Source organism: Schistocerca piceifrons, chromosome 2, assembly GCF_021461385.2.
Source record: "Schistocerca piceifrons isolate TAMUIC-IGC-003096 chromosome 2, iqSchPice1.1, whole genome shotgun sequence".
NCBI lineage: Eukaryota > Metazoa > Arthropoda > Insecta > Orthoptera > Acrididae > Schistocerca > Schistocerca piceifrons.
Genome location: NC_060139.1, coordinates 775943711 through 775967134, shown reverse-complemented (window position 1 = coordinate 775967134; position 23424 = coordinate 775943711). Strand labels below are relative to the sequence as shown.

At 42.1% G+C, this 23424-nt stretch overlaps 1 protein-coding gene across 1 annotated transcript in view; it reads left to right on the top strand.

Moving 5' to 3' along the window:
• LOC124776784 (large neutral amino acids transporter small subunit 1) overlaps positions 1-23424 on the top strand; it is a 348969-nt gene that overhangs the window by 62489 nt on the left and 263056 nt on the right. The gene's annotated exons all lie outside the window — the stretch shown is intronic.

Below are 23424 nucleotides of genomic sequence, written 5' to 3'. Positions count from 1 at the left end.
TAATATTTTAGAAAAATTGGATGATTTGTTCAAGAGAAAGAGCTTCGGAAAATGAGCACGCCAATAACGCGTTGGTCCACCTCTGGCCCTGCGGAAGCAGTTTTCGGCTTGGCATTGATGGGCAGAATTGTGAATGTCCTCCTGAGGGATATCGTGCCAAATTCTGTCCAATTGGCGAGTTAGATCGTCAAACCCCGAGGTGGTCGGAGGGCCATGCCCATAATACAACAAACATTCTCAGTTGGGGAGAGATATGATGACCTTCCTGGCCAAGGTAGGGTTTGGCAAGCACGAAGACAAGCTGTAGAAACTATCGGCTTATGTGGGCCGTTGCTATCTTGCTGAAATGTAAGCCGAGGATGGTTTGCCTTGAAGGGCAACAAAACAGGGCATAAAATATCGTCGACGTACCTCTGTGCTGTAAGGGTGCCGCGGATGACAACAAGGGGGATCCTTCTATGAAAAGAAATGGCAGCGCAGACCGTCACTCCTGGCTGTCGAGTCACACGGCGGGCGACCGGCAGGTTGGTATCACACCGCTGTTCGAGGCACCTCCAGACACGTATTGACGACGACGACGACGACGACGACGATGATGATGATGATGATGATGATGATGATGATTTACGGTGGAGGGCGCTAAACCAGACACGTATTGACTGGTCATCGGGGCTCATTTCGGAGTGGGCTCATCACTGAAGACAATTATACTCCAATCAGTAAAGCTCCAGGCCGAAGACGTGACGGGTCTGTTTTTTTTTTTTTTTTTTTTTTTTTTTTGTATTAGACTGTATGTTAATAATGCCAACTTCTGTTATATATGAAGATAGCTTCTGTGATATAAGCTGTGAAGTGACAAATGCTTCGAAAAAGCTTTCCATAGGAAGACATATTTCGTATATTTTGGCTGTAAGATGAAATACCGTCTAGTTCATTAGATGCAAACTTCTCTTCAAGCACGTCATCGTCAGTGTGACTTAGTGGTATCGAGAAATTCCTAAATATAAGGCAAAACTACAGGCATTACATTTAAAGTTGTGGAAGTATCCACGCGACCCTGTGAAAATGTCAAATGGCTCTGAGCACTATGGGACTTAACATCTATGGTCGTCAGTCCCCTAGAACTTAAAACTACTTAAACCTAACTAACCTAAGGACATCACACAACACCCAGTCATCACGAGGCAGAGAAAATCCCTGACCCCGCTGGGAATCGAACCCGGGAACCCGGGCACGGGAAGCGAGAACGCTACCGCACGGCCACGAGCTGCGGACGAAAATGTCAGATTTCCGCTCTAGATACAAAGATTAGGAACAGCCACAGAAGATCTATTGGATGCTCTGAAAACAATACTGTTACACAGTGATGGCATGTTCACCTCTATTACTGTACCGTGCGCTACCATTATCAGTGAAACATATCCTGATAGGGGTGGATTATCCCATATGTTAGCGAGAACTTTGTGCGTTTTTTTAAGAGTTATATTCGTACTAGTAGGACAGCAATCCGCCTACATAAAATACTTTTTTGTGTTGTGCGAGCCGGTCGCTGTGACGGAGCGGTTCTAGGCGCTTCAGTCCGGAACAGCGTGGCCGCTACGGTCGCAGGTTCGAATCCTGCCTCGGGCATGGATGTGTATGATGTCCTTAGGTTAGTTAGATTTAAGTAGTTCTAAGTCTAGGGGACTGACGACCTCAGATGTTAAGTCCCACAGTGCGTAGAGCCATTTGAATTTTGTGTTGTGCGAGTGGGATAGTCCAGTTACTTACAAGAAACTTGACCGCTGAGGCAATGATTAATTCCTGGAATAAAAAAATGTTGTCCGGAACCATTCATAGATACAAGTAAAGTCTTTCTTCCGATACTACATATAAAATTGGGTCTTATGAAGAAATTTTATTTAAGTGTACTTATAAACGTAAACAGTTCTGTATTCACATACTTACGTCATAAGGTTCGTAGGTTCAGTTTCGAAAATATGGCAGCAGGTATATTTATCGATTTGCAGATCGCAGAACTTTCTAAGGTTAGTGCAAAAGAAAAAGGGCTGTCATCAAGGTAGTCTTGAGTGATGCGATGCACACGCATGAACTGCTGCAGTGTAACTTATTAAAGCTGCACATTTTGCTGCCACACCTGAGTTTATTTTCGCTAATTCGTTTATGACGTCAGCAATGATGAGCGCTTTTGCTAACATATTTCACTGCTAGCAGTAATGTATCGCTGGATAGGGACCATGAATAATCTGGTTGACGGAACAGCATCAGTAAAAGGCGGTAGTGTATCCTGCATTTAATTTGGATGTCACTATACCATAGAGCTCGATATTTCATTTCTACTCAACATTTAATGTATATTTGTTTCGTTAAATTGCGAGAAGCAGTGTTGGATAATATTATGACAGCAATCCTTCTTCTTTAGAAGACAATTATCAGTGAAAGCTGGATGATGATGGAGAAGATGATGGTGATCACACTACACTCATTTTGCGTCCACCATATGACGTTATCACTTTGTTAATCTGATAATGTATTCTGTCTGCCTTTTATTAACTTCACTATATGCGACAACTTTAAATTTGTAGCTGATTATTAGCATCATTAGTGTATCTGCACGAAGAATTGTAATATCCGTCAGTTCACCTATGAAATCCATATATACTGCAAAAATGGATGTATGTATGTACGCGTGTATGTTGCACAATTCCACCTAAACCACTGGATCGATTTAAACCAAACTTTGTACCCGTATGCCTTACTGTCAGGCAACAATCGCTGTGGGTGTAAAACCCACCTACCTAGCATAATTAAGGAAATATGGCGTCATAAACAATGAGATGGGGGGAAAACTGCCGCATCATGCAAGGCGTTTAAATTTGTTACTTCTTTGCTGCTAATTCTGTTCGCAACATATTTCACAGACAGTGTGAATATATGCTGCTGAATGTACCTGCACAAATATATCGTTGTACGACCATAACACCGATTTGCGTGAAAAAAATTACGCATAAAGGTTTTATATTTTTGTTCTTTAATATTTAATACCTAATTACTATTAAAACTTAATACTATTCTTTAATGCTTTCGTTCTTTACTACTGAGACTCTCCTACAGTCCAATCAGTTCAAGGAAATCTCTGACAACTGGCGGCGCTTTTGACTGCTTTCAACTGCGAGGCGCAAACGGCTATAGGCGGAAAGAGTAGCCGTCTATAGAACTATGAAGAGGAATTGTCATAGAGACATTCGCAACATTCGGTTCTTCGCGGATCTTTGTTCGACTGTTTCATAATTTCATAGGTGCTTTCACGAAAAATGGAAATGAAATTTTTTCGAAATTAACAGTGCAAACACAGTTCACTTTTGTTTTCGTTTTTAACAGAAAATTGGCAAATGAATACCCAGTACTAGTATTTTACTAAAAAAGTGTAATATAAAATCTATTTGAAACTTCCTAGCAGATTAAAACTGTGTCCCGGACTGAGACTCGAACTCGGGACCTTTGCTTTTCCCGAGCAAGTGCTCTACCGGCTTCTTCTTCTTCTTTTTTTTTTTTTTTTTTTTTTTTGTGTCGATCCTTCCACTCAGTTTTTTATTACAGAGGCCAACCAGCTCTCTGACCGAACATGCTGAGTTACCGTGCCGGCAAACCGTCTGAGCTATCCAAGCGCGACTCACGACCCGTCCTCACAGCGGTAGAGCACTTGCCCGCGAAAGGCAAAGGTTCCGAGTTCGAGTCTCGTTCCGGCAGTTTTAATCTGCCAGGAAGTTTCATATCAGCGCACACTCCGCTGCAGAGTAAAAATATCATTCTGGTAAAATCTATTTATATTTCTAGTGTCCAACTGATTTTATGACAGGAACTCGACATTCGCTGGCGATCTTGAATCTGACGACGGTTCAATCCCGTCTCCGGCCATCCTGATTTAGGTTTTCCGTGATTTCCCTAAATCGCTTCAGACAAATGCCGGGATGGTTCCTTTGAAAGGGCACGGCCGATTTCCTTCCTCATCCTTCCCTCACCCGAGCTTGCGCTCCGTCTCTAATGACCTCGTTGTCGACGGGACGTTGAACACTAATCTCCTCCTCCTTGAATCTGAACACTAGACAGGCTGCTGGTGCAGACTGGATGTTTTTGTCTGAACGAGTCCAGTTGTTGCTTGTACGGAGCACGGTCGAAAGTCAATGCATTATCCACAAGAGTAAGAACTGCTGTCTGAGAAATATTCCGTCAGTAGAAATACTGTTCTAGGGCTTCCTCACTGTGACGTAATTCGTACAAGTCGGAGAGGAACACGGAAAACAAACCAGGGCAGGCAGGTTAAGAGCGTTTACATGCCGGCTAAACAGGACCGTTAGAGTACTAGGTCAAGCAAAATATACAAGTCGCAATGAATCAGCTTACAGCATACAAACGAGGGCAAGCCGGCCGAAGTGGCCGTGCGGTTAAAGGCGCTGCAGTCTGGAACCGCAAGACCGCTACGGTCGCAGGTTCGAATCCTGCCTCGGGCATGGATGTTTGTGATGTCCTTAGGTTAGATAGGTTTAACTAGTTCTAAGTTCTAGGGGACTAATGACCTCAGCAGTTGAGTCCCATAGTGCTCAGAGCCATTTGAATCATTTGAACGAGGGCAAGTACAATGCTTAACGCTGACGTTCACGACAGAAACCTCTGTCGCTCTTCGTCTAGTGGGTTGCGCCTCTGCTTCTAGATCGCATGCTCCAGAGTTCGGTTCCTGCCTGCGTCGGAGATTTCCTTCGCTCGGGGCTTAGTGTTGTCCTTATCCTTTCACCTTATCTTCATCACACGAGATGAGGCGACAAATAGAAAGACTTAAACCAGGTAGTCAAACAACCGGAGACCAATAACGCCATACAATAACTTCATATTACGACAGAAATTCTAAGGAAAAACATCTAAGAGCCGGCCGCTGTGGCCGTGCAGTTCTAGGCGCTGCAGTCCGGAACCGTGGGACTGCTACGGTCGCAGGTTCGAATCCTGCCTCGGGCATGGATGTGTGTGATGTCCTTAGGTTAGTTAGGTTTAAGTAGTTCTAAGTTCTAGGGGACTGATGACCTAAGATGTCAAGTCCCATAGTGCTCAGAGCCATTTGAACCAAAAACATCTAATAGACGATAAAAATATACCTAGAAGACGTGTTAATAAATTTGCACGTCCGCTTCTTTTTTAGACTGTAATGGTTGGAAGTTTGAGTGACGACGTATGTGAAGGCAATTAGTTGTTCAATGAGGGTACTGAATAGTGTGAAGTGCATCTACGTCGTTTCAAAATTTGCGTGCTGGATACTTTAAATTAGTAAATGTCATATTCTATTTCCTTCGTCCATTCGTTCTTTGGCCTTCGTCGTGCTCTTCGGTTTGCACTTTATGGCAGTTCTCTACAGATAACCTGCTAATGTGAGCTAACAAGAAATCTGCATAAATAAATGTGTTTGACACAAATGACTTGAAAGTTAGAATTTCGACGTTGTTGCTGATGCACACATTGCGCGGAATTAAGCTTTCGTATTGTAACTTTCGAACTTCCAATTTCTCTAAGAACACAGTTCCGTTTTTTCCAGCTTTTTGTTATAACAACTTATGAGGACTTGTATTCTTAAACTATATTGATTTTGGCAACTATCACCAAATTGTTTTCTGTAATTTTACTTATCGTCGCTGAATATTCATCTTTACGTTTGTACAAATTTCATAAGCCTAAACAGACGAGACTCATATCAACTTGAAATGGTCACAAAACAGTTACCTGCAAGGTAATTTTTTTGATCAATTTAGTACAAGCAGTTATTTATTAAGGCCAACGTAATGGACATCGAATATAACGATTCTTATTTCTTACTGGATCTGTGATTTCTTCAATGGTTGTAATCTGCTGTTGTGTGAGATTAAGATTTCTGTAAGAAGCTGACATTTCCATTATACAAAGAAAATATTATTCGTATAGGAGGCGGCACACTCGCGCAACTGTATCAACTCCATTGATAATATTGAAATCAATACTGGGGCCAAGGAGAAAATCAAGTGAAGGCGAAAGGCTTTGCTTCCCATGCTGACCTTCATGATCCTTGTGTTTTTCCAGGTGATATTTTGGATTTTTCCCTTATAAAGGAGATAAATTTAGTCATGGTACTGGATGGCTTAGCGTAGTTATTGTTCACTGAGTATTGAGAGTGTTGGTGGCCTTGAAAGTTTTAATAACCGTGACGATATCACCGTGTTAGAGAATAATGTTCGCGCGACCGAATCCGCAGTTAAAAACCCGAGACCAGATTTAAAATAATCTGATTTCTTTACCTCACTGTCATCAACGTTCATTTTCTGGCTTTTCGTGGAGCAGTCCAGTCTGTGAATGACGTCGCAGACTGGGTCAGTGTGGAAAACAGTGACTTGCAAGCGTCAGTGGCACGCTGATCAAAATACCACGGTGAAAAATGCACGGTGCAATTTTTAGATCCAGCCTGGCTCCCTCCCTGTAGGCAAAGTAGTTTTGCTTCGCAGTAAAACATGTTTTCTAGATGTCTAAACCACTCGAATGATTTAGACATGTGGATGAAGACGCTGCCTCCTACGTATCTACCTTCAGATGTACAGCACATGCGGGTTGGAGTGGTGTCGTGGGCGCTCAAGACACACTCCCTGCTCCCAAAAAAGAAAAAATAGATCAGTTTAGTAGAAATATTTATATTTTTAAAGATATCAGTTTATAAATTTCATTGCTGACTATTGGAGAATGAAGGAGCACGAAAACTAAAGTGTCTCGACAACGGCAAGAAATGCGGCGCTTCCTGACGACACCCCTCTTGATGTTGTCAGATTTTGATAATATGCTGCAGTGACGGTTTGCTCCTTAGGAGCATAGTTTGGTAGCCGCATACCATGACTGTCCCTAAAAGTACTCAGCGCCACCTTGCACTGTGGTCGGTCTTTGCCAATTTCGGCGGTAACGAATTCACATGTTTGCTTCTTGGTCTCTGGGTCGTAGTGATATATACAACATTCGTCCTTGATTATCCGGCGGCTAAGTCACACAACCGCAAAATTTCTGCGCGCCCTCGGCTTGGCGCTCTTTTCGATTGGGCATCAGCTATCTGAGGAATCAACAGGCAGCAACCTTTCTCATGCTCAAATTGTCATGTAAGATATTGAAAACTGACTCGTGACGCTTTTCAAAATATCGCCTCGATTGTGAGACGCATGTCTTCGAGCCTTGCGATACCCGGTTCTTGGCACGGTGAGAGGTAGCTCTGTGGATAGCACATGGGCTCCCAGCCGGAAGGACGACGATTGAAACCCCCTTCCGAGCCGCCATATTAAGGTTGTCCGCGATTTCTGCAAATCGATTAAGGCAAATACTGGGTTGGCTTCTACGAACGAGCAAGACCGTTATCCTTCCTTAAACCGATGTTGTGCTCTATCTGTAATGATATCGCTGTCGACTGGACGTTAAAAACCTTTTTTCCGTCTTCCGTTTCTTCACAGAAACATGGTTTATCAATCGTTCTTCGTCATTCCGACTCACACCGCCGGGAAAGCACCCTCAGGGACACGGTCATATAGTGACAAATGAGGTGATAGGTTGTTCATCATTGTACAAACAGTTGCATCAAAACAGAGTAACCCCCCCCCCCCCCCCCCCACCGGTAGCAGCGTAGTTGTGTATTCTCGCATGCAGGCGATCGTAATGGTGCCGAATGGGAGCCTGCGATAGATTGTCCCAATCATCCTCTGCCTCTTGTTGCAATTCGGAAATGGTGCTTGCAGGCTGTGAAGAACGAGAATGTTCTCGTTTCGTTAGGTCCCATACGTGTCCAATTGGACAGAGATCTGGTGACCTGGATGGCTGGCCATGACAGTTGTACACCACGAAGAGCACGATGAATTGCATCAACCGTGTGGACACTGTCCTGCTGAAAAAGCACGTCACCTTCATGTCGAAGCGATGTCAGCAGAATACCAGTCTTTGGAACGTAGCGGATTGTAGTTAACTTACCCTGCAGAAACACCAAATGTGACTGCGAGTTGTAGCTGATCTCACCCCACCATGAAGTCTTGGATGGGACCTGTACCCTGTGGGAGAATGCACTCTGCAACAGGCAGTTCACCCACGTCTATACAATACACGTGTACGTCCGTAACTCTCATGCAGGCATAACCTACTCTCGCCACTGAAGGCTCAGTGCGCAATTCCACACTCCAAACTCTTTCACGAAACCAGAGACGGCAGTGTTGGCGGTGTCATGGTGTCAGTAATAGTCTCGCCAGATTATTGTTACTCCTGCTGAAAGCAGACAGTCCCAGTGGACCCTTAGGACACAGCAGGTGCAAAATGCGCTCAGATTTCGTCCTTCGTCCTCGGGTGATTTTTGGTCGGCCACTGTTGCTCGCACAATTTAGAGTCGATCTTGACGTGCGTCTATACTGCGCGGAATTGCAGAATATGGACAGCGCAAAACCTATGCTCATCAACCGGTACCACTTCATTCTGCAAAGGTGACTGTGTCCTGCAAGCAGTGTTACCTGTATCGTCACTGGTAAACGCTATGAGTTCTTTTGCGCACCAACATCATTTAAACCCTTCAACAGCGTCGATTTGAGAGTTGGATCATTTTTATGCATGAGAGTCTTCTGCGCACCAACGGCATTCCAAACCTTCAACAGCGGTTTTTTTAATGCAAGATGGCGTTTTTCTGCACATTGCAGCGGCTGCTGCAGAGGCATTTCGGAAATGCTAGAATTATCAGAAGTCATTTCCCAACAGCCTGGCCGTCCAGATCAGCTGATCTTCATCCATGTGACTTTTGGCATAAGGTTTACCTGAAAGATGTTGTGTCCAGTGTTCCAGTTACGAAATGTAGCTGAGTTCAAGTCACACATTGCGCAAGGCATTCCGAACGTGATCACCCCCCCCCCCCCCCCCCCTCCTCCGGACACTCCCATCTGTTGTCGAATTGTGGAACATGCTGTTTCTCGAGTTTAGTCTGTGGAAGAAAACGGTGGACAGCGTAATGAACATGTCTTAAGCCTGTCTCATGACAAGTGGAAACCGGTGTTATTTTGCTTGTTATGCTGTTTAAAAACCGACTTCATTTTGCATTTTATGCGATTTTTGGCCTCAGGAGAATTAAAAGCTGAGTTTTCCCACCCGATGTGGTACGGCCTTACCTTGGTGATGGGCTTACCTAACGGTGCCATAACTGTTGTCTGCTGAACTCGTGCAATCATGCACATTGAACAGCACGGATGGTGTAATATCCAACTCAAACCAAAGCCGTCGTATTGAGATTCATTTCTCACTTGTAGCCGACCCCATGTACGTTAAGACGTTTACAGGCCATCTATTGATAAAATGTTCGTTATTTTTCTTTTTTGTGTTGTACATGACGTTTCTTCCTGCCTCAATAACATGCTGTTCAAATTTGACGTCATTCTGTACAGTGGTCCTCTTCCTACAGTGTTTTGAAATCGGTATTGTAATTATAGACACCGTGTATAGCGTATCGCCGTCCCACGCAGAGATTTCTTTCAGTAAAGACCGTGGTATGCAGCTGTGCACGGCGCAACACACAGCTATTGCAAGGTGGAAACGGAAGAAGCGAACGCGAATCAAAACAATACCCTATGACAATGGACTGCTCACTGATTACGCCACTACCGGTGAGACGGCTACTGCGGGCTTATCAGCTAATGTTATCTAATGACGATGGAGGACCGCCTGACGGAAGCTCATTGGATTTAAATCGTTTAACATCTCTAGGTATGACGACGTGCTTTATTGAAATCTCATCTGTTGATTTCATTTGTAAAATCTACAATATAGCTACATTTCATACTTCTCATTTTTTTCGTACTGTCCGTGATTCACTTTCATACAATGATGCAGCTTGAACGTGCATTTGTAACAGCAGTGTTGTTCTCGATGTTGAAGTTTTATTTTCTACAGAGGAGATCTATTTCGCATCTCTTTCTATACCTGAACTGTTGGTTATCAGTAGGTATTTCGGTATTTCTTTGTGTCGGCGGGCTTATGCTCCAGGGAATCCATGGTGGCTTCGATTGGCAAGTAGAAACAGAAGATGTTTATTATCTGTCAAAATAAAAAATAAATAAAAAACTGTTATCTGTGTCGACCGCTGTTCTGGGCGCTTCAGTCCGGAACCGCGCGACTGCTAGCGTTACAGTTTTGAATCCCACCTCGGGCATGGATGTGTGTGATGTCCTTAGGTTGGTTAGGTTTAAGTAGTTCTAAGTTCTAGGGGACTGATGACCTTAGATGTTAAGTCCCATAGTGCTCAGAGCCATTTGAACCATTTTTGTCATCTTTGTACAATTATTCCCTAAGATCCTACAGCTCTTTCGGAACGAAACATCTATCTTGACTATTTTCCTCGGAGTTTTTAGCGTTCCTCGTAATGCATCACCAACCATTGCGCAATGAAGTAGCTATTGTAATTTCTTGTAATTCTGCTCTCCTGCTTGTCTGCCGTGGAATTGCTTTACAGTTCATTTTAAACAATCCTCACCGTACACGCATACACGCGAAGACATTGTTTATACAGGTTGCAAGTCTTCCAACTTTGAGTAGAACAGACACAATCCCTTGTTGAGTGCAAACTGTGGGCCTATGCATAGATACACATCTGCACATGCGCCTTGTTATGACAATTAGTTTACATGGCTGTGATAATGTTTTCACTTATTTTTCTGCACTTTTCACAGTGCTTAATCTTGAAAATTTTTTTTTTTTTTTACTACTTCGTTTACTTCTACAATTTTTGTAATGATCGATGCAAATTTTGCATTAAGTAGGTCATTTCATTTCATCGTTTCTCTATGGTTCTGCTCACCTTCATGTGAAAGGTCATACCCATTTCCATGTTCAGTTTTACTCAGGATTGTCACGACTTTTCCTTCTACATTTGTCGTGACGTCTTCAATACACAAGTTAAACTGTATCGATAATGTCAGTGAATATCTGTTACTGCATCACCGTAAGATACGTCTTATTTACTATTTTCCGTTTTCGGTAATTTGACTTTTGTAGATATACGTCGTTCGGATGGATCTGTACTTCATTGCTTTCTTCCTCGCTGTCCAGACTATTTTAAGCTTCTGTATATTTTAAAATGTTCGTCCTTTTAACAAACGGAAACAACTGATGTTTGTTATTTCTTCCCTCTGTTGCTAAGCGCAAAGCCAGAATTATCTCATGTTACGTCAAACTGACGATCGTCTGTTGTTCAGTCTTTCTTCTGATTTTATTGTGTGCCACTGTAATGGCAGTTTCGAAGCAGTAAAAGTCAAATTGATTGTCCTCCAATCTACGTTTTCTTCGACGGTGAAAGAATAAAGTTCTTTTGGAAACTGTGTGATGTGTCGTTTCTTTAATAGATATTTTAACTGCAGTCTGTCATTGCAGTGTGTTCCAGTTCGGGAAATGGCTCTAAAGAAGTTTTATTGGTGAGATTAGCGTCCCTTTATCAGTTATCGTAAAGGCATTGCGCAAAGTGTACCTACGCGACACAGTGAAACAGGAATTCAAGTATGGCACAAGTTGCCGGCAGCCTTGTTAACTGCACAAGACTCCTGTTCAACAGGCCGAGCAATGAGCACTGCAGGTCAATTGAAAAATTAACTGCAGTAAGGTGCAGCGTTACGTCAAGGACTACTGCTTAAGTGGATCTGTAAGTAGGGTCATCTACTGATGACCTCCGTCTCCAAAGCTCAAAGGCAATTGCGTGACGCGGTAAGATGAGTGCAGACGCCAGAAGGAAAGCAACAGTGTGATTTGGTTTTTCTGTGAGTAGGTGGCGTCTCTCGAAAACGATTCTCAATGATCTGCAAAACACTTATCATGGCTGCGATAATGTCTCCATTGGATCTGTAACGTTTCCGCCTACACATTTTCTTAGATGTGTGAATGAGTAGAAATTATATGGGATGGTTTGGATGTTCGGCCAGTCAAATCCACCAGTTTACCTAGTGTCAAGGAGCTTCTGCAGAGAGTAGCATTGCTCCTTCTTTTTTGCAAGCCACGCCTCTTGTCTCGTAGCTTCTCAAGCAGCTGACCCACAGGAATTGCGCATTATTCACCAGTTTACGTTTTACCATTTGTAAGGTAACCAATGGAAAAAAAATTTGTAGAAGTCAGAATGATTCAAGCTAAGCCAAGAATGATTCAAGCTGAGCCACAAGAAGTAAATTTTACAGGAGAGGAAAATAAAGATTAGGAAAAATCTGTAAATCAAGTTAATTAGTTTTAATGATTTAAAATCTACTTACATTAAATGAATTTTATCCATAGTGGATGCTGTCGAACTCCGTGACTGTTCCTTTATGGGGTTGTAGAAAAATATCCGCTACCAGTCACAATAAAAGGTTGTTTATTCGCCACACGACCGCTTTCGGGCTTACGCCCATCTTCAGGTGTTTATACATTCAAGTACATGTTTGTACCGTTGGAGATCACTGTATAAATATAAAAAAAATTATTTGCTAGTGACTACACTTGTATCTGTGTAGTCACTAGCAAATAATTTTTTGTATTTATACAGTGATCTCCAACGGTACAAACATGTACTTGAATGTATAAACACCTGAAGATGGGGGCAAGCCCGAAACCGGTCGTGTGACGAATAAACAACCTTTTATTGTGACTGGTAGCGGATATTTTTCTACAACCCCATCTACTTACATTACTACACCATCTGTTGAAAAATCAACAAACCACTTCAGCAGTAGATGCATCTAGTTATACTCGGTTGTAATGCAATGAAATCTCATTTTACGAGACAGTGAGGCCCAGGCTTGAATCATTTTTACCTTTTCATTTGTAATACTGCGTTCCTCGAATTTAACAACATTTAACATTGCATCATTCAAAGTTAAGCTTTTCAAAAATGTAATCAAACTAAACAATCAAACAACTTAAATTTCATTACAGGTACCTTTTACAAAATCTGATCAGCGTATAAAGACATTTAATCCATGTAGAGTTTTCCTCCCCTTCATTTTTATGGTTCCGTACCCTAGTCGGTAAAAACGGATCACTTTGTTGACCCTTTGTATGTCCAACTGTTAAAAAACTCTTTTCCTCAGGAATAGGTGCAAATGTCAAGTTGAAATTTATGCCACATACTAAGGTCTGCGCTCCCTTGCCGGTGTAAAAAATTGAAGCTACTAAGTCAATACAATGAAAAGATACAGCCATTTATATGTCACATATTTTAATACTCTCAGATTCACTCATCCAAGCATACAGGGTATTTCCCATTGACGTAGAATCAAGAAATTTGGCAAGCGATAAGCTTTCACAGTAAAAGTAAAGCAAAAAATTTAAAAAATGTTACCTTGTAATTATATCACATGAAAAAAATATTTTTTGTCATATGTTACCCGAATTGTCTGTCTATCCGTGTCTTAGCGTACCTTATGCTCAGGAACGGTTAAACGTATCAAATTGAAATTTATGTCACATTTGAAGGTCTAGAGGTCCTTGGGTCTTGGAGTAAACGTAAGCTGTTAAGTCAATGTAATCAAAATATGTGGCTATTTATGTACATATTTCGATACTCGCAAACTCACCCACTAAAACCTGTAGAGACTTCCCGTTGACCTACAATCATGAAATTTGGCAAGAAGCCAGGTTTCACATTACAAATAAAACAAAAAATCTGAAAATTGTCAATTTGTAATTGTATAACAAGAAAAAATATTTTTGTCACTTGTTATTCAGTTGCAATTAAAATATTATGGAAAGACTTGGAATTGCTGGGACCGATACCTTGCCGGTATCAATGTGGATAACAGAAACAAACAGGTAACATAAAAAATCTCAGAACAAATTTTTATTTCTATTTTCCACACTTCAGTAAAATGTAAGATGTCATAGTAATCACAGTTTGGAGAAGGTGTTCACTTTAAGAGATGCTTTATTAATTTTAAAAATTTCAGAATGTTTTTATCTTTGACATAAAGAACACTACTGGCCATTAAAATTGCTACACCAAGAAGAAATGCAGATGATAAACGGGTATTCATTGGACAAATATATTATACTATAACTGACATGTGATTACATTTTCATGCAGTTTGGGTGCATAGATCCTGAGAAATCAGTACCCAGAACAACCACATCCGGCCGTAATAACGGCCTTGATACGCCTGGGTATTGAGTCAAACAGCGCTTGGATGGCGTGTACAGGTACAGCTGCCCATGCAGCTTCAACACGATACCACAATTCATCAAGAGTAGTGACTGGCGTGTTGTGGCGAGCCAGTTGCTCGGCCACCATTGACCAGACGTTTTCAGTTGGTGAGGGATCTGGAGAATGTGCTGGGCAGGGCAGCAGTCAAACATTTTCTGTATCCAGAAAGACCTGTACATGACCTGCAACATGCGGCCGTGCATTATCCTGCTGAAATGTAGGGTTTCGCAGGGATCGAATGAAGGGTAGAGCCACGGGTCGTAACACATCTGAAATGTATCGTCCACTGGTCAAAGTGCCGCCAATGCGAACAAGAGGTGACCGAGACGTGTAACCATTGGCACCCCATACCATCACACCGGGTGATATGCCAGTATGGCGATGACGAATACACGCTTCCAATGTTCGTTCACCGCGATGTAGCCAAACACGGATGCGACCATCATGATCCTGTAAACAGAACCTGGATTCATTCGAAAAAAATGACATTTTGCCGTTCGTGCACCCAGGTTCGTCGTTGAGTACACCATCGCAGGCGCTCCTGTCTGTGATGCAGCGTCAAGGGATCGAGACGTGAATGCACGATCCGTTACAGCCATGCGGATAAGATGCCTGTCATCTCGACTGCTAGTGATACGAGGCCGTTGGGATCCAGCACGGCGTTCCGTATTACCCTCCTGAACCCACCGATTCCGTATTCTGCTAACAGTCATTGGATCTCGCATTTCTCCTCCTTACACGAGGCATCACAACAACGTTTCACCAGGCAACGCCGGTCAACTGCTGTTTCTGTATGAGAAATCGGTTAGAAACTTTCCTCATGTCAGCACGTTGTAGGTGTCGCCATTGGTGCCAACCTTGTGTGAACGCTCTGAAAAGCTAATCATTTGAATATCACAGCATCGTCTTCCTGTCGGTTAAATTTCGCGTCTGTAGCAAGTCATCTTCGTGGTGTAACAATTTTAATGGCCAGTAGTGTAACTGTTAACCGTGTAATTCAGTATGTAAATGAAGTCGAAAATTTAACAATCATGCGTGATTGGAACGCTAAAGTAGGGGAAGAATATGGGCTCGGTTGAGAGAGAATGACTGAGTTCTGTAATAAATTTCAGGTTGTAACAGTGAATACGCTGTTCAAAAATAGCAAAATGAGGATGTATACTTGGGAAAGGCCTAGAGAAGCAGGAGTATTCCAACTAGGTTGAATTATGGTCAGACAGAGATTCCTTACCAGATATTGGCTTGTGAGGCGTACCCAGGAGCAGATCACAATATGTAATGGCTTGCTGGAGTACTGAGCGATGATCAGGAACGCTTGAGTTTCTAAGGCTGTAGATACTGCAATAACGAATATCATGGTAGATAAGTTCAGGTAAAGAGAAATGGACATCGCTCAAAAGGGCAGTCACAGAAGTTGAATGCCGAGGCACTTTCAGTAACAGAAGAAATAATGCAAATGATCGACTAAAGAAGGAAGTACAAAAATGTTGAGGAAAAGACAGGAATACAGCAACGCATGTCACTCGTTGGTGATTCAATCATTTTGTCACGGTCCTCTCCGCCTTGTCAGTCCCCTATCGGTGATACGAATAGGGGCAAAATCCGAAATCTTTTGCCAATGGAGAGATCATGATGATGCTATTTCAATTGAAGGTAACACGTTTAGTACATACACATTACTTGTCTTTAATGCAGCGGTTTGCATTGCCTTCTTCTAGGTTATCCATTTCAAAGAAACAAACACATCGTTAGATCCATAAAAGCCAAAAATATCATAACTGTATATTGAACTGCCAATCATCCTTCCATTAGCGAACGTTGTGTCCGAATGGTGTCTTTGATATGTTTCTCTCTTCCGAAACTGTTCAGTTCATTTATTATGGTGCGTTTTAATCTTGGTCAACAGTACGCGTGTGTAGCTATGCGTCATTCTCATCATCAGTACTGCTTGAAGAAGTGTAATGTTTTTACTCATGTAACTACAGGCAGACGTCGCAGTCTGGCGGCAGGCCTCGGTCAACGGACGTCAGTTGCTGTGTTCCTGCCAATGGCTGTGGCCTGTGAAAACCTCTCTCTAATGCCGTTTGCTGTCGAAAATCCGGCGATTTGCCGTGCGACATAATACCTAGCTTGTGAAACAGGAATAAAGATTATCCGAATTCGTCATAACGGCAATACCACTTGCTGACGATGCAGCAGTGATGCACCGAAATATCGAAGTACGTCAATAAGAACAAGAATACCAGAGAGGCAGAGTAACAGAAAACGATTAACCTGCGCTTCCTCCTCCTTCCCCGCCCCCCCATGTAGGTGTGACATAAATTTAAAAAAATCATATAGATTTTAATTGACAGGTTTGCGAGACATTAGGTTTCGGACGAAGCATTCTTGAGTTAGGTCAGTTGTCAGGTGAGGCAGTCCAAAGTTTTCTCAAGTGTTCCGATTACAGATTCTTTTGATTTAAAATCATTTGATAATTCCAATGATTGAATCCCTCTCTACCATGTCTGCGCGAGATTAAATCTGCAGTCTTTTGTATTCATTTAGGGCCAGACTTAAGCAACTACCTTGTGAATTATCGTCTCTAAGTCAACGTCTGTAAATGGTTCAAATGGCTCTAAGCACTATGGAACTTAGCATCTGAGGTCATCAGTCCCCTAGACTTAGAAGCACTTAAACCTAACATAAGGACATCACACACATCCATGCCCGAGGCAGGATTCGAACTTGCAACCGTAGCACCTGCGCGGTTCCGGACTGAAGCGCCTATAACCGCTTGGCCACAGCGGGCGGCCAACGTCTGTAAAGCCCGGATGGTTTTTTTTTTTTTTTTTGCAGTTACCAAGAATTACAAATATTTAGTTGAACAACTTAGGTCAGCTCTTTAAGGTCTCATTTATAAATAAATTTCTCGACTCTTTCAGAAAATTCAGGTCCTTTTGGTTTGAGAAACCCAATATATTCTTTCCAGAGTCGTTTAGAAATTAAAAAAATTCTCCCCTGTTTGTGCGGAAAACATTTCTCGCCAGCGTTTCACTTAATTCTTGTAAGTTATTGGGCAACTTCAGAAGTTTGCGTAATCGAATGGCATTAATATTTTCTTTATTCTAACCGAATTTTGAGATGTGAGAGTCAGTTAACTCGAGGCGTATAAGTTTGGAGGGGCGCTCACAGAAATTTTCTTCATACTTTTTTTCAGTATTGCTTTCTTTTCAAAAGTTTTTTTGACTCTGGTGGCTTAATATGCCAGAGTCATCCTTTTCATCATTATGATGTAACTGCGAACCGACAATACAATTTAATTCTTTAAATTCCACAAAACGTATGTCCTCCTCGTGTACTTGTATCCATCCAGGCCATCGACGAGACACTTACGGAAACAGAATTTATAACCATCTATCACCAGCAGTTTCTTGCCCTTCTCACTTTTCGTTATATCAGCTTCCGTCACTCACGCGTGGCTCTGAGCACTATAGGACTCAACTGCTGTGGTCATCAGTCCCCTAGAACTTAGAACTACTTAAATCTAACTAACCTAAGGACATCACACACACCCATGCCCGAGGCAGGATTCGAACCTGCGACCGTAGCAGCAGCGCGGCTCCGGACTGGAGCGCCTAGAGCCGCACGGCCACTCTGGCCGGCCACGCGCGGTTTACTCACTGCTTACAAGCCTGACCGACCTCTCTGAGCGGTGGTGGAATGGAGTAGTGAAGCGCCACCAGCCGAAAGTTAGCGGCATCAACACGGATGTTGTTGTTCAGCTAACTTACCGAAAGTAGGAATCAGGTCGTTCACTATTTCACTGTAGGGGGTCGCAAAATGGCGCAGCGGTTATTCAGTGGATACTATACAGTGAAAAAGGCAGAGTAGTAATCTCAGTTTGATAGTTCGATAGATGCCTTAACCAGTATTTGAATGGACAAGCATACGCCTAGTGTTTAATCCCCCTCTGTCCGTATTAAGGATTAGGTACGAGGGTACTTTGCTGCGCGACGCCTATTCCGTTGCCTGTGGCAGCTGGCGAGTCGCTGCCTTGCCTCGACCCTGACTTTTTAAGTAGCCGCTGGCGGCCTAGATGCGAGCGGATACACAGCCATTGCCGCCGGCTTGCAGATGTGCCTCAGGGTCACAATGCCATGTTCTGTCATCCATCAGCTGCAAATAAAAAAAAAAAAGGGCAAGGAGAAGGGAGCTGCAGCTTGTGTACCGGAGCCATCAATATTATTAGGTGCAAAGCAATAGGTAATTTGGAAACTTGTGGTAAGCTCTAAAGGGACCAAACTGCTGAGGTCATCGGTCCCTAAGCTTACACACTACTTAATCTAACTTAAACCAACTTGCGCTAAGGACAACACACACACCCATGCCCGAGGGAGGACTCGAACCCCCGACGGGGGGAGCCGCACGGACCGTGGCAAGGCACCCTAAACCGTGCGGCCACCCAGCGAGGCCAAACCATAGGTCGGATGGGCTATAACGATGGTGGAAATCATTCTCTGTCTTATTGAATTAATCATTTCGGCCTTTACCCAGGAAATATAAAAGTAAACAAAAGGAACTATGACGTTTATTTCGGCCCTTTCTTCTTGAATAACAATTCACAGCAGTAACGACGGCTCCATCTCGAAAATATCGACCAATTGGTCGTCGTGCACCGTAGGTTACTTTGATTTCTGGCATAGTTATAACGAATAGCTCCTTTTATTAATATTGCTCGCTCTCTTCCAGTTTCTCCACAGGTTTTGCATGGAAAGAATTTACCATAGGCTGATGAGCCAAAACATTATGGCCACTTCCTTAATAGTGTCTTGGTCCACCTTTGGAGCACAATAGAATAGCTAAGCTAATGACCAAGTCGCCAATGGGACGCTGCACCTTAATCTTGTTTCTTTTCTTACTTAAAGCGTGCAGTGAGCACTGCTATGTATTTACGTTTCGTTAAGTGTACAGCTAAGCATTTCCCTGCATGAAATTCTAGTTGCTAGGCTTATAGCCCAGACCGAGGGACTTAGTTCGATACAATTACAATTTGTATAACGTTACATAAAATGTAAAAATACATCAGATGAAGTAGACAAAAGGGAATTATAGACATATAACTAATTACAGTGTCAGAAAGTGCAAAATAACAAAGCAGGAATGGTGAGAGGAATATGCAAGACCGTAGAAACATGCACGACTAGGGGGAAAAATACATACATTGCATAGAAAATTGAAAGAAACATTTGGAAAAACGGGAAGCCTCTGTATGAATATCGAAAGAGCAATTGGGAAACCAGTACTAAGCAAAGAACGGAAAGGTGAAGTGTCCAAGGAATATATAAAAGATCTTTGTAAGTGATAGTCATTGAGGAAAGAATATGGGAAGTGTGATACTGCGAGATGATCTATTACTGGAAGACAACAGTCGAAACAATGCCCCCGGAATGGAAGACATTTCCACAGATTTTTAAAATCGATAGTAGAACCAACCCAGAGAAAACTGTTCCATCTGGTACATAGCGTATATGACACAGGCAAAATACCCTGAGAACTCAATAAAAATGTAATAATCCCAAAACCAAACCATTCATACTGGCAGGTGTGAGTTTACCGAACCATTAGTCCGATTAGTCATCGTTTCAGAATGCTAACTCTTACAGAAAAATAAAAAGATTGATAGAAGCCGCCCTCAAGGAACATTATTTTAGGTGACGTAGGAATGTAGGAACACGTGAAACATTCTCAAGCTAGAGCTTATGTTAGATTGAAAAAAGGCAAACGTACATTTATATCACTTCTTGATCTGCAGAAAGCAAACACAAGGTGCAAAATATGTCTTCTAAAGGTACAGAAAACACACTGTCGTTATAAGAACTGAAGGATTTGAAACTGCAGTGGTCGTTGACACGAGTGAGACAGAGTTAAAGTTGAACAAGTAGTTAAGGAAACCAAAGAGACATTCGGAGAAGACATTAATTTCATCAACAAGAAATAAAAACTTTGAGGTTTACCGATGTCGTTGTAATTCTGTTAGAGATGCAAAATACCGGGGTGAACCAATAAAAGGAATGGGTAGTGTCATGAGCAACAAGTTACGGTAAGAACAAAGGACTTGGAATATCATTTTAACAGAATATGTAATGTTTTGAAAAGACGTTTTAAGATGAACAACGACAACAACAACAACAACAACAAAGGTGAAATAAGGGCAATAGAAGTAAATCGGACAGTGCTGAGGAAATTATATAAGGAGAGTTTGCTATTTGGGCAGCAGAATAACTGACGGAGGCCAAAGTGGAGAAATATGAAATTCAGACTGGCAGTGTTAAAATCCAATGTAAATTTAATTTTTAGGAGCGATTTTCTGCAAGTATTTGTCTGGAGAGTAGCATTGTATGACAGAGAATCATGGACGATAAAAATTTATACGAGGCGAGAACAGAAGCGTTTGAAGTGTGGTGCTGTGAAAGAATGTTGAAGATTAGACGGGTAGATCGAGTAACAAATGAAGAGGCTCAGAATCAAAATGAGAAAAAAGAAATTTATGAATAAAATTGACGAAAAGAAGAGATCAGTTGTTAGGATATGTCCTAAGGCATCAAGAAATCGTCAATTTGGTAATGGGGGATGTTGCTTGGAGTAAAATTACAGCGAGAGACCTAGACTTGCCTACGGTAAGCTGGTTCAAGTGGATGAAGGTTGCAGTAGTTGTGCAGATAAGGAGGGGCTCGCACGGAATAGACGAGGGGCGGCCAAAATTTCGTCTCACGGTCCGTACAAGAGCGCGAGTGCGGAAGCGCTCAGCCTCGCTTCACGTTCACCCCACCATCACGCCACACTATCTGTGCGCGAAGAGGGGAAAACTGTGAACGTGCCGCATTTAAATGGAAATACAGTCGCACTTGATACTACTTGGTTTCATATTTCGCATTTCTCAACAACATGGATCACAAACAAGACAGATTTTCAGTATTATTTAATTATTTTTGGCGCGCTAACAAGCATTATATAGTTTTTATCTGGTTCGAACTGTCGGCTTATAGACAGACACAAACGAATCTCACAGAGTTTCACGCTTGAGTTGCCATGCAATCGTGACTTATTTAGTTTCATAATCGAAAAAAGAAGTGGATTGCAGTAAGGGGAGAATGAAGGCTCGATTATCTCTAATCTAACATATACCATATTTCTTTAATCACAGCCTCTCTCCTAGATCACGGATTTGAATCGGTCTTTTTACAAAAAGTAATTTCATGAGATTTCACTTGTATGTGGTGTTCTTAGTTTTTAATTACACCTGGCTTTTTGTCAAACACTAATATTCGTTGGCAGTAAATCCTAACTTATTTAGTTTCGTAATCGGAAAAAGGTTTTTCTTACAAATACGACGGTGGAAATATTGTGCATTGGAACATCATTACAGAGATTAGGGAACTCTACTTCAGGAAAGCAATGTAGACGTCCTGGACTGTTTTAACGTAAAAAGATGTCATCAAAAGTGGAATTAATTGTGAGGCCAGTTAGTTACGTCTGCACATGCACAGCAGAGCTTTCAACTGAAATAGCAAAAAGTCTCGGAAACAGATGTGAGATTGACAATGTCTACAAAAGTTTATAAAACTATCCTTGTAATCCTTTCAAGGCCAGAATGAATACAACTGAAAGAAAATCAGCCCTCGGTCACTATTTTTAACAAATTAACCTGGTTTCGACGCTGCTAGGAGTGTCTTCCTCAGAATTTAAAACAAAGAATGGTCTATATTCTATAACATGGTCACAGAATTGTGACTAAAAATGTATGATAGAGTATAAGTACGGAATCATCGCGAAAGACTGGCAGTACTTATATGTCATTTATAATATAATAAATATGCCAAAAGGGCATTAGTCACAAAGGTATTGCCCCTTTGGCATATTTATTATTTTATAAATACTGCCAATCTTTCACGACAATTCCGTACTTATACTCTATCATACATTTTTAGTCACAATTCTGTGACCATGTTATCGAATATAGACCATTCTTTCTTTTAAATTCTGAGGAAGACACTCTTAGCAGTGACGAAACCTGGTTAATTCGTTAAAAATAGTGACCGAGGGCTGATTTTCTTTCAATTGTAACTATTCATGGTCTATGAACGTGCAGCCATGTACAAGATTTTGCCAGAATGAATTCTTAAAACCTCGCGTTTTCTTTAACGTCAGTGAGCTTAAGGAACTGGACTGTCTTTGTCAGAATGAGTCCATTCTACAAAGCGATTTTCTTTTGATATGCATCTCCATTAAATCAGAAAGAAATCACCTTGCAGTGCCTTACTGTGGGCAGTGTGCAGTCAAGTCGACGTACAATGCGAACCCTACACTCCAATCTGGATGCCCTAATTTTCGTTCATGCACTCCTTTGTCCTTCGTCCGCAGCTCGTGGTCTCGCGATCGCGTTCTCGCTTCCCGAGCACGGGATCTCGGGTTCGATTCCCGTCGGGGTCGGGGATTTTCACCTGCCTCGAGATGACTGGGTGTTTGTGTTGTCCTCATTATTTCATCATCATTCATGAAAGCGGTGAGACTGGATTGAGCAAAGGTTGCGAATTTGTATGGGCGCTGATAACCGTCCAGTTAAGCGCCCCACGAACCAAACATCATCATCATCCTTTGTCCTTCATAAATTCAACGCTAGCGTGTTTTAAATCGATAAATTGTTCCAGGCATGCCCCTTGACGTAACCAACATTCTTTTCAGTAATATATGAAGTATCCATACTACTCGTCGAGTTCCAATGAAAACTGTTGCAATTGAAAATGGAATAATGCGTACGACTTCAGAAATTGTACTATTCGTACCGCCAATTCCTTTACGTGCTCCTGGTCTACAGATTTAGTACAAAGTGCTTTTTGATAGTACAGAACAATGAATCCAGTCTGTCGATCGTTGTAATTTAATATTTTGCTCTTTCATTGTCAACTGTCTTTAAATTCTATCTGCATGTTATTGTAATGACGTTTCATAGCAAAAATGTAGAACCTGTCGCTTACGCGAAATGAAATTTTCATCACCCTCTTCTGTGATTCCCATTGATGTTAAAGGATTGCAAAGATAGATCGCTTGACTTCCTCTTTTTGTGCAAGCAGCCAATGGACCTGTGAACGTCCTACAGCCCATGAACAAATAACGAAGCTTAAACAGTGCTGACTGTACGATTCTGCCGAACTCAGGCG